Consider the following 18,274-nt stretch of genomic DNA (forward strand, 5'->3'; position numbering starts at 1 on the left):
GAAATGGGGTCAGGAGTAAACCATTTGGCTCATCAAGCCTTCAATGCTCATTAAGTTCATGGCTGATCTTGGAATTCAACTGTACTTTCCTGCCTAAACCCTATGCCTCTAATTTCCCAAGAGATGGTCTATCCCAGCCCTAAAAATATTTAACAATGGACAACCACCCCCTGGGTAGAGAATTGTGTGGATTCACAACCCTTTGATTAATTTCTCATCTCAGTCCTAAGTGATTGCCCCCTTACCCTTGCCCTGTACCCCGTGTTTTAGATTCCCTGACCAACAGAAGCAGTCTTTTAGTGGTTACCTTATCAAACTCCTAACCTTGAATGTCTCATTGAGATTGCCTCCCATGTTTAAAATCCAAAATTCTCTCTTCAGAACTGATGAGAGAAAAGGTGAAAGAATGGGTTTTATAATCTAGAAAAAGGTGGGAGGAGCAGATCAACTGAATGGAAGGCCCTTCTGATTGAATGTAAGTTTTGCATTCTGTAATGTTCTTAACATGTCAATAATTCAAGGCCATGTTCCTTTTTTGTCTTACATGTAGTAGGATTTTGTCCATGTAACAAACAGCTCCTTATTTACATACCAGAATCCCTGACACACTCTCTGAAGAATCTCTGGTGTTGACAAAATTCCAAACGATAAATGAGTAAAATAATACCATCCAAAAGGCATGATGAATACAGTCAGCAGTCTTGACTTAGAGCCTAGAGATATTTGCTACAATTCACTGTTTGGTTCTAACTTAGTAAGAACTTGCTTCTTGCTAATTTGGTCAAACTGTTGTCAACTGACAAAATCAGATAGACTTCTCTTTGAATTCCTTTGTTTAACTGAGTGAGATCAATACATAATCTTAACTCTCTTCTGAGTTTGAAATTGTGACCAGACCTGAGCACCAATGTGTCATGTAGCAATGACCCTACTTTTTTTTAATCAAGCTGTCCAATCTTTTCCATTGGAGGATGGAGAATTTTCCTTCGCGTATACAGGCAGATGGGCTTAGCATCTTTTTGTTGCATGAATTATGTTTTTGTTTTATCAGTTTGTGCTGTGGAAGCCAGAACCTGGTGAACGTTATCACATTCAGGGATACGGATAATTTCAAGGGTGTCACATTTGCCTGTTCCAAAACATTGGTTACATTTAATTCTGCCTAGAAATAGGGACGGGACCTATTGAAAAGGTTTCATAGGTTATTGAAGACAATTTGGGAATCAGTGAAAATGAGTCCTTAGTTGATGACAGGCAGAGAGGCAAGAAGACCGTGTATATGTACGGAGGGTATGGAGATCTCCATAGGTTCTTTGTAGTCGAGGCTCAGGGAACTCCGAGAGCAGTTAGCTAGCTGTACAACATAATGAGGACTCAGGAAAGCATTTGTAATGTTGCAGAATAATGTGGTATTCCTGTTTTAATTTTCAGAAGGCTCTGAATATCTTAGGAAATTCTTGGTAAAATTCTCCTCCATTTGGAGCACCATATCCATTCTCTCAAAGACAGCAGGACATAGATTTACGTTCAGTTGTGAAGTGTTATGATCCTTCAGAACACCTCACTCATCTCTTGTCCATAAGAGTAGGCCATTTGGACTGTCAAGCCTGTTCCCCAATTCATTAGGATCATAGCTTATCCAATATTACCCACATCCACTTTCCTACTCTTTCCCTGTAACCCTTGATTCCCTGTCAAAAAGTGTAGTGCTGGAAAAGCACAGCTGGTCAGACAGCATCCAAGGAGAGTCAACATTTCAAGCAAAAGTTCTTCATCAGGAATGAAGAACAAAAGAATAGAATATTATTTAGCTGAATAAAAATTGCATAAAGCTGTAATATAAAGGGACTTGAGGGGATTGGAATAGAAGAATAGGGAAGTCTAACTGTAATTGTATAAAGTGATGATGAGTCACCCTTGATTCCTGCACCCTTGATTCCCTACTGATTAAGAATCTATCTCAGCTGTAAATATGTACAATGCTTTGGCCTCTGCGTGGCAAAGATTTCCAAAGAGTGACAATTGTCTGAGAGAAGAAATTCCTTCTCATCTCAGTCTTAAATTTGCACCGCTATATCCTGAGATGATGCTCACTGGTCCTAAACTCTCTCATGAGGGGAAACATCACCTCAATATTTACCCCATCAAGTCTTTAAGAATGTTGAAACAAAAATAGAAATTGCTGATGAAACTCGGCGGCTCTGGTAGCATCTGTGGAGAGAAAGCAGAGTTAACATTTCGAGTCCAGTGACTCTTCATCAGAACATTTATGAATGGGACATATTTCAATGAGATCACCTCCCATTCTTCTGAATTCCAATGGATAGAATCCCAGCCTGCTCAACCTTTGCTCATAAGACAATCGCTCCATATGGGATCGCCCTCGTGAAACTTCTCTGAACTGCCTCAAATGAAATAATGTCTTTCTTTAAATAAGGGAACCAAAACTGTTCACTGTACTCCATCATCACCTTATATAATTGCAGTAAGACTTCCCTATTCTTGTATTCCAACCCCCCTTGAAATAAGGAGCAAAACTCCATTTGCCTTCCTGATTACCTGCTGCACCAGTGTACTAGCTTTCTGGTTTTATGCACAAGTCCCTCAAGTCCATTTGTTTTACAGCTTTATGACATTTTTCTTGAGCTAAATAATATTCTATTCTTTTGTTCTCCCTTCCAAACTAAACAATATCACATTTTCCCACATTCTACTCAAGGTGCCAAATTTTTGTGCCCACTTATCTAACCTATCAATCTCTCTCAGTAAACTTTTTGTGCCCTTCTCACTACTTGGCTTTCCATCTATTTTTGTGTCATTTGCAAATTTGGCGACAGTATATTCACTTCCTTCCTTTAAGTCATTAATATGTTTTGTAAACTGGTGCAGCGCCAGTACTGATCTCTGTGGGGCACCAATGGGTATAGGTTGTCAACCTGAAAAAGAAACCATTATCCTCACTCGCTGTTTCCTTCCCTTTGAACTTTGTGACTAACATTTGGGATGAATTGACCATGCACCTGAAGATCTGTGCCCCCTGGACCTTGCAGTTTTATGTCGTTGAACATTCACTGACTTTAACCTAAAAAGTTGTCAGCCAATATTTAAGCTGCGCTCCTGTGTCAAGTTTAAATTCTTGTACCTTGTACCCTTGTACCTTTAAATGATGGTCGAGAACCTCTATTGACTCTCCTTGATCTCATCTTACAAGGTACTGGCTTACTTTTGTGCACATAGAATCATAGAATCCCTACGGTGCAACAAGAGGCTCTTTGGCCTATCAAGTCTGCACTGAGCTTCAGAATAGCATCCCACCCAGACCCAGCCCACCATCCTATCCCCACAACCCCACATTTGCCATAACTAATCCACCTTGTGTGGACACTATAGGACAATCCCTGGATACTATGGGGCAAATTAGCATGGCCAATCCACCTAATCTTCACATTTTTGGACTGTGGTAGGAAACCAGACTGAGCAAAGGAAACCCAAGCAGACTGTTCTTCATCCTTTATTTGCAAGACCTTTTCTTTTCTATGTAAATGATTTTAATTTGTCAGGTACCTGTTCCTTTGTAGGATTTTTCTTGTGGTGATGAAAGTGTTACTTTTTTGCAGTATTTCTTGAAGTGTGCCAATCTCCCTCTGTCATAATACCCGGCTCCCCCTGCTGGACATTAATTGTATTTGTGGTTTTGCGCTGACCTATCCCTTGAATAGCCAAATGTGGTCAATGACATTGTCATTGATTCTTGGTCTTTTGGTATTTTGGTGGCCATCAAGAGGGTAACAGTGAGGCCACCCATCCAAGTGTGTTGGGAGAATCCCAAAGGTTTCTTGTATCCCACTGTCTTTGGGCCTGATCTCTGCCTGAGTCATATGTAGGATCACCTGTTCCAACATGGGCACCTCTTTAGATTGAAGGAAATCTAACAATTCACTGCCCTGACACCTTCTATGATACGATCTCTAATTAATTTATATTTTAAAATTCCATACACTCAACATATTGCTAATGAATATAAATCTGTCAAAAGTGCCTCAATCAATTCTCCCTGCTGCTGAAATCATTGAATGAACTTCACCCAATGGCCAGAAGGAACATGTTCGTTCAAGGACCTGTTGAATGAGTTCAAACCCTTCTTTAATGAGAATCTTTTTGAGCTGTTGCAGCTGGTCAATATCACATGTAGCTTGCTGAATCTGTTCTGCTTGGCTAGGACTAAAATGAATGTGATCACTGTGGAGACATGGATTCAACAGATTCAATAGAGGATAATATCTTTATTTTTGGAGGTCAGCAGTGCTAACCACTGAACCACCAACCACCCCTAAATCATACCTTTGGAGTGATCATCATTTCAGTCATTGGGTGCAATTGTGATTGGTTTTAGATGTATAATTTCCAACAGTTTGCGGTCAGTATGAACAACGAACTGCTTGTCAATGAGGTGTGCATGAACCTGCTGCATCTTGAAATCTAGAGCGAGAATTTCCCTTTCTAAGTTGGAGTAGTTCACCTGAGCTGTCATAAAGAGGCTTGTCATCCTATAATAGACATGCTCTGAGGCCTCTCTTAGATACTGTGAGATATTGCATTTTGAGATATTGTGTTACAGGCTATTTTTATTAACTCACTCACAAGCTATCATGATGATAGCTTGTGAGATTCAGGAATACTGGGTTCTCGTTCAGTCATTCACAACCTTTTACTAACCCGTTATTTACCATAACATGGTTTCTTTCATATCTAAATTTGAGAACAACCCTTTCAAACCCATCACTGCATTTCCACACCTTATTAACCCTTACTACAAGCAGTGTTTACCTCAGCATACAGAACAATACCATCCCCATCAAGTCTCCACTAAATATTACCTGTTAAATATCTTTTAACATTACCTTTTAAATGGGCCATTATCCCTTTAAGAAATTAATTGTCAAAACAGTGCTTGCTTGAAATGAATGAATGAAGCTTATACCAGCAAATAGTAAATAAATCTCACACAGCTGCAGTCATCAGCTTAATATCCTTCATTCTTTTATTACGATTTCTAACTTATTTAGAGAAAAAGGCCAACTATTTTTACTAACATTTACTCATTTAAAAAACAAAAGAACTAACACCTGTAATTATGCAAGCAGACCAGACATCCCATCAGAAGTAGCAGCCCCCATTTAGCACATTTTTAACCTATCTCCTGTCTCCCAGGACAGAAGCCCTTCCAACCTTTGTGTACTATCGTTGAAAAATGTAACGCTATAGTAATGATATGGAAGAACTGTGTATAATAGGGCTCTTGGAAGAACTATGTTTCAGGATTCTATTGCTGCCCCAAACCTGTACTGTGATTGTTGAATAAAGAAGCTGTTTTCAAAAGGGAGAATTTCCCTTTCTAAGTTGGAGTAGTTCACCTGAGCTGTCATAAAGAGGCTTGTGTTTCCAATTAAACCTGTTGGACTATAACCTGGTGTTGTGTGATTTTTAACTTTGTCATCCTCTAATAGACATGGTCCAAAGCTTTTCTTAGATACATCTACATTAATGGTTCTCTTTGGAGATAATAATATGAATGACCACTTGCTGGATACCAAAGCATTTTTGAGAAATTAAAAAGTATGCTGGTGATATCATTAGCCTGGTGTGTTTTTTGTGGAGAAGATTCTAAAAGAGAAGTTTTTTTTCTGCAAAATTTGGAATATATGAGGTTGAACAGTTGAAAAAAAGATATCGTTCTGTGTCATCTTTGTTTTGTAATGTGGACAGCTTCTGGATTTTGTATTTATTTCAGTAAAGTCTCATACCATGTGGTGAATAGATTGATCACCAGAAATGTATTTGACTCAAGTTGACTTGATGTTCTTTTCCTGATGAAAATAAGGCCATGTTTTCTTATCACTGCCATGAGCTAATGGAGGTTAGTGTCATTTGCATGTGTCCTTCTGGCATGTATTGTGTGATGTCATCTGCTATTTAGAGACAACCCGGTGGATTCTTGATGATACAATCCATATGTTTTTTTTAGATTAGATTACTTTTTTTTAGATTACTTACAGTGTAAGTAATCTAAAAAAGTCTCATACCTTCGGCCCAAGTCCACACCGACCCGCTGAACTGCAACCCACCAATACCCCTACATTTAGCCCTTCACCTAATGCACCTAACACTATGGGCAATTTAGCATGGCCAATTCACCTGACCTGCACATCTTTGGACTGTGGGAGGAAACCGGAGCACCTGGAGGAAACCCACGCAGACACGAGGAGAATGTGCAAATTCCATACAGTCAGTCGCCTGAGGAGGGAATTGAACCCAGGTATCTGGCGCTGTGAGGCAGCAGTGCTAACCACCGTGCCACTGTGCCGCCCTTATGTTGTTGGACTATATCCTGGCTAATGGACAATACTAAACTGAGAAAACAATATCTACCAGAAGCTATTCTACAAGATGTCAGTTCCTGTGTCTTTGGGGAAAGGTGTCAATTTTAGCACTGAGCTCAAAAAATGCTTTGCACCAGAGAACTTGCCATTTAGCTCTTCCAGGATAGAAATCTATTGAAGGTATCTCTTTAGTGCAATGTTTAATCACCTTGGATTTCAACCTACCTGTTATAAGTGTCATCTTTCTTCAGAACACAAGGAATGAAGCATCAATCAAAGTTATGCCCAACGTAATGGATGACATTGTTTTGTAACCACGGAAAGTAATTCCAGTTTGAGGTTATCTTGAAAATGCACTTTTGAGGAAGGTTGATGGGCATCATCTTTCAGATGTAACATGACATCATCTTTAAAGTTGCCAATCACATAATATCAGTCTCTTTCACAGTAAGGTCACGGGGAGACTTGAGGTTGCAGACGTCCATTGCAAGGAACATTATTGACATTTTACTTTTGATTTTATAGTTGCTTTAAAGGGGGAGCTAGAAGGGTGGTACAGTGGCTCAGTGGTTAGAACTGCTGCTTCACAGTACCAGGGATCCGGTTCAATTCCAGTCTCAGGCTAACGTCTGTGTGGAGTTTGCAAATTCTCCCCGTGTCTGCATGGGTTTCCTCCAGGTGCTCCGGTTTCCTCCCACAGTCTAAAGATGTGCAGGTTAGGTGAATTGACCATGCTAAATTGCACATAGTGTTCAGGGATGTGTGGGTTAGGTGTATTAGTCAGGGGTAAATGTAGAGTAACAGAGTAGGGGAATGGGCCTGGGTGGGTTACTCTTTGAAGGGTCAGTGTGTATTTGTTGGGCCAAATGGCCTGTTTCCACATTGTAGAGAAAAAAAAGTAGTAGACCTGTGTGTGGTCTTTGTGCCAAAAGTACATGTACCTTTTCATTACAAAACAAGATGGCAGAATTAACTGATATCATGATAGAGGAAGCCATTTTCTTTCTGCAGCTCTACCTGTGTCCGTGGCAGTTGATAGAGAGAAGCCACTCTTAAAAATCAACAGGGATCTCTTGGTCCAGTGAGAAACCCTATCATGAATTTGCCTGTAAGAGCCATGCATTGCAACACTGGAATGCCTGTTCTTCAGCAGAGATAACGTGCTTACAAATAATAGAATCCTGATAGTGTGGAAGCAGCCCATTCAGCCCATTGAGCCAACACCAACCTTCTGAAGAGGAGTCCACCCAGACCCACCTCATCCCTGTAACCCTGACAATGTCCTGTACAGCCGCAACATGACCTCCCAATTCCTGAACTCAATACTCTGACCAATAAGAGAAAGCATACCAAACCCCCTCTTCACAATCCTATCTACCAACACAGAGGAGATCACATTGTGAGCAGCAAATACAATGGACTAGATTGACTGAAGTGTAGAAAAATTGTTGCTTCACCTGAAAGGTATCTCTTCAGCCTTGGATAGTGGGAAGGAAGAAAATAAATAGGTGTTACATCTTCTGCAATTGCATGGGAAGGTGTTTGGAAGGTATGAGGATTGAAGGACGAGTGGACCAGAGTGTCTGGGATCTTTGAGATCTCTGTCATCCCCAATTTCACCTCTTGAGCATTTCCAGTTTTCCTCACCTCACCTGACCAGGAATCCTGTTTCTTTTTTTTAGCTTTTAGGTTCAGCAGGAGCTGCTGAAGTCTTGAAGAGGTAGAGGTAATTTTTGTACCGTCTCTCAGTTACAGCAAGAAGCTGGGGTTTCCCTTCCTACTGTGGGCACTGCCTATGAGAAAATCTGATTTCTGAATTTGCTTCTTTGCCAAGAGATTTTACGGGATGTTACTATATTGGAACAGTTAATTAGTAATAGTTACCGTATCTATTATTCTGTTTAGTTTTCCAAGAGAGTTAAGGTGTTCTAAGTTTTTCTTTCTTTTATTGTATTTGTACTATAGTGTTTGAGTAAATTTGTTTTGCTCAATGTCCAGTAGTTTGACCAGTTGCCACGCCTTCAGCTGCCTTGTCCCTAAACACTGCCATACTCTTCATAAATCTCACCTTCTCTCTACCTTTCCCTCCTTTTATCTGTCCTTAAGTCCCAACACTTTGACCAATTCTTTCTGTGCTATGTGTTGAGGAACCAATCACTTTCAGCTAATGATTTGGGAACAGTGCTGCTCCCTATCTTCCTTTCTATTCTTTTTAATAAACATTAACCAAATTAGGTAACCCCTGATGAGGAACTGTAACAAAATAAATTGAAAAAAATAATGGAAACTTAAAGTAGAAATCCTTGTTTCTACTCGTTTTGGATAAAAGAATAGACTAGAATCCCGACAGTGTGGAAACTGGCCCTTCGGCCCAACAAGTCCACACTGACCCTCCAAAGAGTAACCCAGCCAAACCCATTCCCCTACTATTCTATATTTACCCCTGACTAATGCACCTAACCTACGCATCCCTGAACACTATGGGCAATTTAGCATGGCCAATTAACCTAACCTGCACACCTTTGGATTGTGGTAGGAAATCAGAGCACTTGGAGGAAACCCACACAGACATGGGGAGAATGTGCAAACTCCACACAGACAATTGCCCGAGGCTGGAATTGAACCCAGATTCTTGGTGCTGGAGGGTAGTAGTGCTAACCACTGAGCCACCATGCTACTCCACCTTGACTTACACTTCAAACAGACACTGATGGGGGATTGTAACAAAAACAAAAGTCAAATGACCACCAGTAACTTTGTGATGATGCTGCTCCTTTAACAAGGTTACATTGTCCTTAATTTTATTTTAAGAGGGTTTGTAAAAGGCAGAGATTCTGATTTATCTGTGTTTAGACACTTTGCTCATGGCTAACAAATACGGCCCAAGGCAACAGTTAGGGAAAAGGCTTTTAGGTTTTTTTAAAAACACTTATACGATAAAAGGGGAGTGGCCAGTTCTCCCAGTTCAGGATATTTATTTCTGGTTTGGTTTGGTTTGGTTTGGTTTTAGCAAGCAGTCTGTACTAAGCTGCTGGTCAAGGAAAGCTGCTAGGAGAAAAGGTTCCCTGATTCAACAGACATTTCTCGCTGACTGTCCCCTCTCTAACATCGCTCCTGTAAGAACCTGCATTTGAACTTACCTTTTTGCCAAGGGGTGTGTGTATGGGGACGTTGCATGAAATTGGGACAGCTTCTCCGTTAAGTTGTGGGGATATTGTGTTGGTTGGATTTCCGAATAGGTGTTATTCTAAATTCTGTTTTCTTTTGCTTGTGTTTGATTTGGCGGTGTCTAAATAAATTCTGTTTGACTTGAAGTCAAGTGGCTTGACCAGCTGCATCACTCCTGGAATATCTACCTCACAGCTGCCTAAAACAACTAAATAAGCTAGAGTCTGGGCGACCTTCTTGAAATGCTTGAGGGTGTCTGGCCTGGTCCATAACAACATATACAGTTGCAGGGGAAACTTAACAAAATTAAATGAAGATACCTCAGGGTGTAATGATATATCCCAGCTCTGCAATGCCCTTGTGTCCCTAAAGGTTTCTGTTGTGCCTGTGGATTCTGCATATTTCCTCTAAGTGGACAACGAAGGGTGATGAAACCACAGAATTGGGGTAGACAGTTGGTACAACCCTCTGTCTAGATTTGTTGATGGCCATTTTGTTTTGGCTCAGAACAGGCTCATGAGGAGGTTTAAAACAAAAGAAGTGCTGGAAATCACAACAGATCAGACAGCATCCATGGAGAGAGCAAGCTAGTGTTTTGAGTCTAAATGACTCTTCACTGGGGGTGACGTAAGGTGTGGAGAGGGCAGCATTTATACTGTAGTGTGGGAGTGGAGAGAAGGGGGAAAAAGGCTGCTGATAGTGATTGGAATGTGAGAATGGCAGAACAACAGTGTCTAACTTCCCAACTGGAAAGAACAGATAGTCCTACTGGAGTGGGGGGAGAGGATTGAGGACATAATGACAGAGAATGCAACAAATAAAGCTGAAAGAAAGGGAAGAGGGACGGCTGAATTGTCAAGGGACCACTACTAAGACATCACCATATTTCTGGAGGTTCAGTACTGACGAAGAACTGCACTGTTGGAGGTTCAGTGCTGACAAAGTTCTGCACTGTCAAAGGATCAGTACTAAAGGAGCACCATAGTTTTGAAAGGTCAATAGTAAGAGAGCTTCTCATTGCCAAAGGGTTAGTACCTAGGGAGTTCCACACTGTCGGTGGGGCATTCTGAGGAGAGCTGCACTATCAGAGAGTCAATACTGAGGGATTGCATTGCCGTTGAAGGGTCAGTACTGAGGGAATGCTGCCCCATCATAGGTGCTGTCTTTCAGATGGTCTTACCAAGGTGCCATCTGCCCTCTCTGATGGGTATAAGTCAGTCCCATTATACGATTTGAACGAGTCCAACAGAGTTCTTCCCAATTCATTGGTGATTGTGTCTTCCCCAAATTGTGTTTCCTACATCACAAAAACAGTATATTTTCCACTATGTGACATGGAGTAGTTGATATTTATAACAAATGTGTGAAAGACAATTATTTATCTTTCTTTAAAAATAATTTGTGGGATGTGGGCATTGCTGGCTGGCCAGCATTTATTGCTTATCCCTATTTGCCCTTGATAAGATGTCAGTGAGCTGCCTTGAATCGCTGTTGTCCACCTGCTGTGGGTCAACCCACAACGCCTTGTGGGAGGGAATTGCAGGATTTTGACCCAGTGACAGTGAAGGAGTGGTGAAATATTTCCAAGTCAGAATGGTGAGTGGCTTGGTGGTGGTGGTGTTCCCATGTATCTGCTAGATTTAGATTTAAATCCAACAAAGACGGGGGCCTCATAAAATTGACTCTGGTGTTGGCTGGGATTCCAGAATGGTGATGGTCCCAAAAAGCGAATTCTTTTTGTGGTTAGACTCGTTAACTTTAGCAAAACTCCAAACCAGACAGAAAGATGAGGATTTGCAGTATGCCCTGCAACAGTTTGACTGAATTTTGAATGTAAACAACACTTGAATGAGAATATTAATCCATTGTTTTTGGTTTCGCTCAGTGAAATATGTGTCAAAAAAAAAGCTTCAGTCTCGTGTGTATTTATCATATTCCTGGTATCATATTTGAAATGTCAGACTTCCAATGTTACATGTGTGAAGTATAAAACTATATTCCAAAGATAAAGGAGGACAGTAATTTCATGATGAGTGGTTCTGTAGTTGAGACAGAATTTCTTTCATTAGAATTGCAATGAGGTTGATATCATGTTTCTTAAAACAATTACACATACGCAAATTTGCCTAATTAGACCACTGACTCACAGGGAAACTCTAAGGATTGGCCCTATGATTCCAGAAGAAGTTAGCAATATGTTCCAGATGATTCACAAGCAGTGACCTGGGAGATTTGCTCACATACTAAGGACATACTGTACTTGCCCATAGGTCCAAAGAATATCAATTGCTATTTGAGTTGAATATAGCATATTATGAATGTTGGAGATCTAATCTGGCCTACTTCGTTTCATGAAAGTGCAATACAGTAGGAATTAATGTATTAATGATAATATGAAGTTAATGTAACTCAGACATCAACAGTCACATGTTATCAAGATTCTAAGAAAAGAGAAATGAAGACCTGTACGAGAGAGCTTTTATCAGCCTTTTATATTTCAAATGGAAATAGAGGTTACAGGAACTCCTGGGAGTCTGACAATGCTCATTCTTAGATAAGGTACAGACATATGCAGCAGACTCCAGTAAAGCAGTCTCAAGAGTTTGGTACAGTCACTCAATACCCCAGACCACACAATGGGCAAAATCCATTAGGATATAATAACGCAGACTTGAGTTCATGCATAGTCCTGGTGATAGCACAAATCAGAAAGTGCCAAGTAAAACTTGGCATATTTGCAGATTATAAGGTGCCGTAAGACATAGAAGGAATTCAAATAAAAGGAAAAAAATAATAATTTCAGTGAATGTAGTTGTTTAATATTAACGTTTATCACCACAGAATAAAACCAACAAGGTGTGACGACACAGTGAAACAAATGAAAGGGCAAGCAATCATATCTGTTTCACATTGTAGAAGACTGTTTTTCCCAGCTGGTCATCCATTTTCCATGCCTGTCTCCTTTCACACATATTCGTTTTGGTTGAAAAATGTGAGTGGGCAATGTTCTCTAGGGCTTATGCTAATCGAGAACTATCTTCAACCCAGATATGCAGGAAGATTATGTTTATGATTTGATATCACTTTTTCTGGAGAAAAAAAGTCTTCTAGTTAGTGTTTAAACACTCAAACAAAGAATAGGAGCAGGCCACTCAAAACCCTGGAACTAGCTCTGCCAATTTTATAAGGTCATGGTTCCTAACAATCCCTATAACCTTTCAGGGCCTTGCTTACCAAAAATCTATCCATCTCTGCTTTAAAGTTATTCAAGTCCAACACCTTTTCAGAATGAGAATTTCCAAGACGAAAGACCTTCAGGGAAGAAAATGTCTTATCTCTGTTTAAACATAAGGGGTCACCCATTTAAAACATGACCTCTAGCTCTAGATTCTCCTGTGAAAGGAAGCGTCCTCTCAGCTCCAAACAGGTCGCCTCTTACTGTTCTAAGCTTCAGCAGATATAAGCCTAGCCTGTTCAACCTCATAAACTCTTAATATTCGCCTGTACCTGTGTTTTTGTTTTTGCCACTGTATATCTATTATTTACTTATCTATGCTATTTAACAATGTGACCTGCCTGTATAGCTCGCAAGACAAAACTTTTCATTGTGCCTTGGTATACGTGACAATAAATTCAATTCAATTATGTACAAAAGTTAATAGGCATACCAGCAGGTGGTCAGGCCATCTTCCGGGGGTATTTGTACAACACACTATTCATGAAATAAAAACAGAGAGTAAAAACAAAAAAAAATTTGATAGCATTTTATTAAGACCATCAAAAAACTGATATTCATAGCAAAAAACTCTTCTCACTGTATATCACAAATATTATGGGATAGCTGCTTAAAACAAAATTTACTGAAACATGCAAAAGATTAGAATCCTTCAAATTCACTGTCCTCATCAATTGCACCACTGAATAATTCATTCCAGTCGCCTGGGTCAAGCAGGTCGTCATATGGATCATCTTCACCTGCACTCTCAAGAAGCTCATCAATTGATTGGTCATCACTTCCATCTGACCATAATTAGCCATCCTCCATACCATCTAAAACATTAGAAATTCCATATTTTTGAAGGCTTTCACAACAATTTCAGTTTTCATCTCCTTCCAGAACTCAACAATCCACTCACATACAATTGCAAGTAATGGAACATGCGTATTGCCACCCTTTGTGAAGCTTTTTTTCCCCGTTCTTGCATCCAAGGGTCCCATTTCTTCTGTATTAAGTCCTTGAAAGGTTTATTGATGCTAACATCCAGTGGCTGCACCATGCTCATAAGGCATCCAGGAATCATTGTAATGTCAGTTCGAAGTTCACTGAAAACACTCTGTGTGACCTGAAAATATCTCAAACCAGTAAGCTTTTTTCCTTTCTAAGTCCACCTGGTCGCATATTCCAGACCTTGCTAATCCAAGTCTTGCAGCTACCTTCATCCATCCACCCTTTTTCACGGACGAGGACAACAATGCCTTTCGGAAATTTCTGCCTGGGCAGAGTTTTCCTTTTAAAAATCACCATAGGCTTTAACTTTGTTCCATCTGCCATACAACCAAGTACCACAGTGAATCGACTCCTTTCATGGCCAGCAGTCTTAACCGAAACTGTTTTTGTTCTAATCTTGTCCACAGTTCTGCTCCCTGGCATATCAGAGTTCATTAGGGTTTTGTCCATATTTTTTAGACTGGATTAGATTCCCTACAGTGTGGAGACAGGCCATTTGGCCCAACCAGTCCACACCCACCAAAAAGTAACCCACCAAGACCCATTCCCTTACATTTACTCCTGACTAATGAACCTAACATTGTGGGCAATTTAGCATGGCCAATTCACCTGCCCTGTACATTGTTTGGACTGTGTTGCCGATGCACGAGAGCTTGTACCCGTTTTTCTTCCAACTTGTGATTACAAAGTGATGAAACCAGATTAACTTGTCATTAATTTGGGCAATCATGGTTTTCTGTCTGAGCACTAAATCATATATTTTCATAAACCTACTGTACTATCCATCACTGGCTTTGAAATCACTGTATTCATCTTTTTTTGCTTCATTTTTGCCACGTCGAGTCACTGTTCTTCCGTTCTGATGACACTGGACTACCCAGTCAGCAATTCTTTCTTCTGTTTGTGGCCCACTTGTTCAACTTTCCTCGCTCGGCTTACTTCTGTTTTGGCAGAGCCTTTAACTGCGTGGCTTTTTCCCTTCAATCTTTCAGAAACACAGCTACGCTACTGTTGTTCTTCTCTGCAAATTCAATGACTTTTAGTTTAAACCATGTTGTATACTTGTTTCTTCATGATGCCATTTTGTCAGAAACATTTGGGGGAGTTTTACAATAAGTTCAGAGCACAACTGTACACGACACCTACTTCTAAGGAATTAAGGCAACAGCGGGAAGGCAAGGTTGAGGGCTGCCATAAGGTACCGTAGATATTTGCATGCACAGGTCAAATATATGTATGTAAATATTACAGAAATAAATATATACAGGATATATATATATATATAGAGAGAGAGAGAGAGTCAGGAGTGAGTTGCTGGAAAAGGACAGAACTTCTTCAAGGTCAGTAGGGTTGAAATCAACTAGGAGAAAGTGAGGACTGCAGATGCTGGAGATCAGAGTCGAGAGTGGGGTGCTGAAAAAGACATATACAGTATATATGTAGTTATCAACATTCAATTTAACGATTTCAAAATTGCATTGTGCAAATAACGTGATGACGCAGGTATTGAATCAAAAATGTGTATTTGAATCAAAAATGTGCAAATCCTGCCCTTTAAGGCTGCATACGTGGTCAGGAATACACCCCTGAAAAACTAGGGTTGACTTATACACAACATATATGAAAAATACCAGATTTTTTTGGCCAAAACTGAGGGGTCGATGTATACATGAGGTCAACCTACACACAAGTATATACCCTTCATTTTACGATCATCCAAGAGTTGCTTAAATGTCCCAAATGTTTCTGACTCTAATACCACTGCTGGCAATGCATTCCATGCACCCATCACTCTCTGTGTAAAGAACCTACCTCTGATATCTCCTCTAAACCTTTCTTCAATCACCTTAAAATTATGCCCCCTTGTGATAGCCACTTCTGCCCTGGGAAAAAGTCTCTGACTATCTATTCCTCTTATCATCTTGTACACCTCTATCAAGTCCCCTCTCATCCTTCTTCACTCCAATGAGAAAAGCCCTAGCTCCCTCAATTTTTTTTCATAAGACATGCCCTCCAATCCAGGCAGCATCATGGTAAATCTCCTCTGCACCCTATCTCTGGTTTCCACATCCTTCCTATAATGAGGTGACCAGAACTGAACACAATGTTCCAAGTGTGATCTAACCAGGGCTTTATGAAGCTGCAACATTATTTTGCGGCTCTTACACTCAATTCCCCTGCTAATGAATGCCAACACACCATACACCTTCTTAATAACCTTATCAACTTGGGTGGCAATTTTGAGGGATCTATGGATGTGGACCCTAAGATTCCTCTGTTCCTCCACACTGCCAAACATTCTGCCTTTAACCCTGTAATCTGCGTTCAAATTCGACTTTCCAAAGTGAATCACTTTACACTTTTCCAAGTTGAACTCCATCTGCCACTTCTCAGCCCGGTTCTGCATCCAGTCAATGTCTCTTTGCAACCTACACCAGCCCTCCACACTATTTAGATAAATGTGAGGTGCTACATTTTGGAAAAGCATATTAGAGCAGGACTTGTACACTTAATGGTAAGGTCCTGGGGAGTGTTGCTGAACAAAGAGATCTTGGAGCGCAGGTTCATAGTTACTTGAAAGTCGGGTTGCAGGTAGGTAGGATTGTGAAGAATCCATTTCAGAGTGTTGAGTATGATTAGATTAGATTAGATTCCCTACAGTGTGGAAACAGGCCCTTTGGCCCAACTCGTCCACACCGACCCTCCGAAGAGTAACCCATCCAGACCCATTCCCCATATTTACCCCTGACTAATGCAGCTAAATCTATGGGCAATTTAACATGGCCAATTCACCTAACCTGCACATCTTTGGACTGTGGGAGGAAACCCACGCAGACACAGGGAGAATGTACAAACTTCACACAGACAGTCACCCAAGGCTGCAATTCAACCCAGGTCCCTGGTGCTGTAAGGCAGCAGTGCTAATCACTGAGCCATCGTGCCACTGTTGTAGGTTGCAAAGGGACATTGACAGGATGCAGAACTGGGCTACGAAGTGGCAGATGGAGTTCAACCTGGAAAAGTATGAAGTGATTCACTTTGGAAAGTCAATTTTGAATGCAGATTACAGGGTTAAAGACAGGATTTTTGGCAGTGTGGAGGAACAGAGGAATCTTGGGGTCCACATCCATAGATCCCTCAAAATTGCCACCCAAGTTGAGTACAGGAGTTGGGAGGTCATGTTGCAGCTGTACAGGACATTGTTTAGGCCGCTTTTGGAATATTGTGTGCAATTCTGGTCTCCTTCCTATCGGAAGGATGTTGTGACACTTGAAAGGGTTCAGAAAAGATTTGTAAGGATGTTGCCAGGTTTGGAGGATTTGAACTATAGGGAGAGGCTGAACAGGCTGGGGCTGTTTTCCCAGCGTCAGAGGCTGAGGGGTGACCTTATAGAGTTTATAAAATCATGAGGGGCATAGATAGGGTAAAGAGACAAGGTTATTTCCCTGGGGTAGGGGCGTCCAAGAATTTGAGGGCATAAGTTTAGGATGAGAGGGGAAAGATATAAAAGGGACCGAAGGAACAACCTTTTGATGCAGAGGATGGTACGTGGAGCAGCCAGAGGAAGTGGTGGAGGCTGGTACAATTACAGCATTTAAAAGGCATCTGGATGGGTATATGAACAGGAAGGGTTTAGAGGGATATGGGCCAAGTGCTGGCAAATGGGACTAGATTAGGTTAGAATATCTGGTTGGCATGAACGAGCTGGAACAAAGTGTCTGTTTCTGTGCTGTCCATCTCTATGACTCTATGATTATCCACAACTCCAACAACCTTTGTGTCATTGACAAACTTACTGACCCACCCTTCCAGTTCCTCATCCAAGTCATTTATAAAAATCACAAAGAGCAGAGGTCCCAGAACCAATCCCTGTGGAACACCACTGGTCACCAAGCTCCAGGCCAAATACTTTCCATCTACTGCCACCCTCTGTCTTCTATGGCCAGCCAATTCTGTATCCAGACAGCCAAATTTCCCTCTATCCCATGCCTCCTTACTTTCTGAATGAGCCTACCATGGGGAAACTTATCAAACGTCTTGCTAAACTCCATATACACCAGATTCATGACTCTACCTTCATCAATTTGTTTTGTCACATTCTCAAAGAATTCAATTAGGCTTGTGAGGCATGACCTGCCCCGCACAAAGCGTATCTCTAATCAAGTTACGCTTTTCCAAATTACCATAAATCCCTTCTCTCAGAATGCTCTTCAATAATTTACCCACCACCAATGTCAGACTGACTGGTCTGTAATTCCCAGGATTATCTAGAGGAGAAAGTGAGGTCTGCAGATGCTGGAGATCAGAGCTGAAAATGTGTTGCTGGAACAGCGCAGCAGGTCAGGCAGCACCCAGGGAACAGGAGAATCGACGTTTCGGGCATAAGCCCTTCGTCAGGAATGAGGAAAGTGTGTCCAGTAGGCTAAGATAAAAGGTAGGGAGGAGGGACTTGGGGGAGGGGCGTTGGAAATGCGATAGGTGGAAAGAGGTCAAGGTG

General features: G+C 41.0%; 1 long non-coding RNA gene across 1 annotated transcript in view; it reads right to left on the bottom strand.

Moving 5' to 3' along the window:
* Nucleotides 1-14,325: 14,325 nt before the first annotated feature.
* Nucleotides 14,326-18,274, bottom strand: part of LOC122552060 — a 15,186-nt gene continuing 11,237 nt past the window's right edge. Inside the window, exon 3 of the long non-coding RNA XR_006312285.1 lies at nucleotides 14,326-14,797. This is a non-coding gene — a long non-coding RNA (uncharacterized LOC122552060). The remainder of the gene's footprint in view (nucleotides 14,798-18,274) is intronic.

This window comes from Chiloscyllium plagiosum, chromosome 7 (genome assembly GCF_004010195.1).
Source record: "Chiloscyllium plagiosum isolate BGI_BamShark_2017 chromosome 7, ASM401019v2, whole genome shotgun sequence".
In the NCBI taxonomy this organism is placed as follows: domain Eukaryota; kingdom Metazoa; phylum Chordata; class Chondrichthyes; order Orectolobiformes; family Hemiscylliidae; genus Chiloscyllium; species Chiloscyllium plagiosum.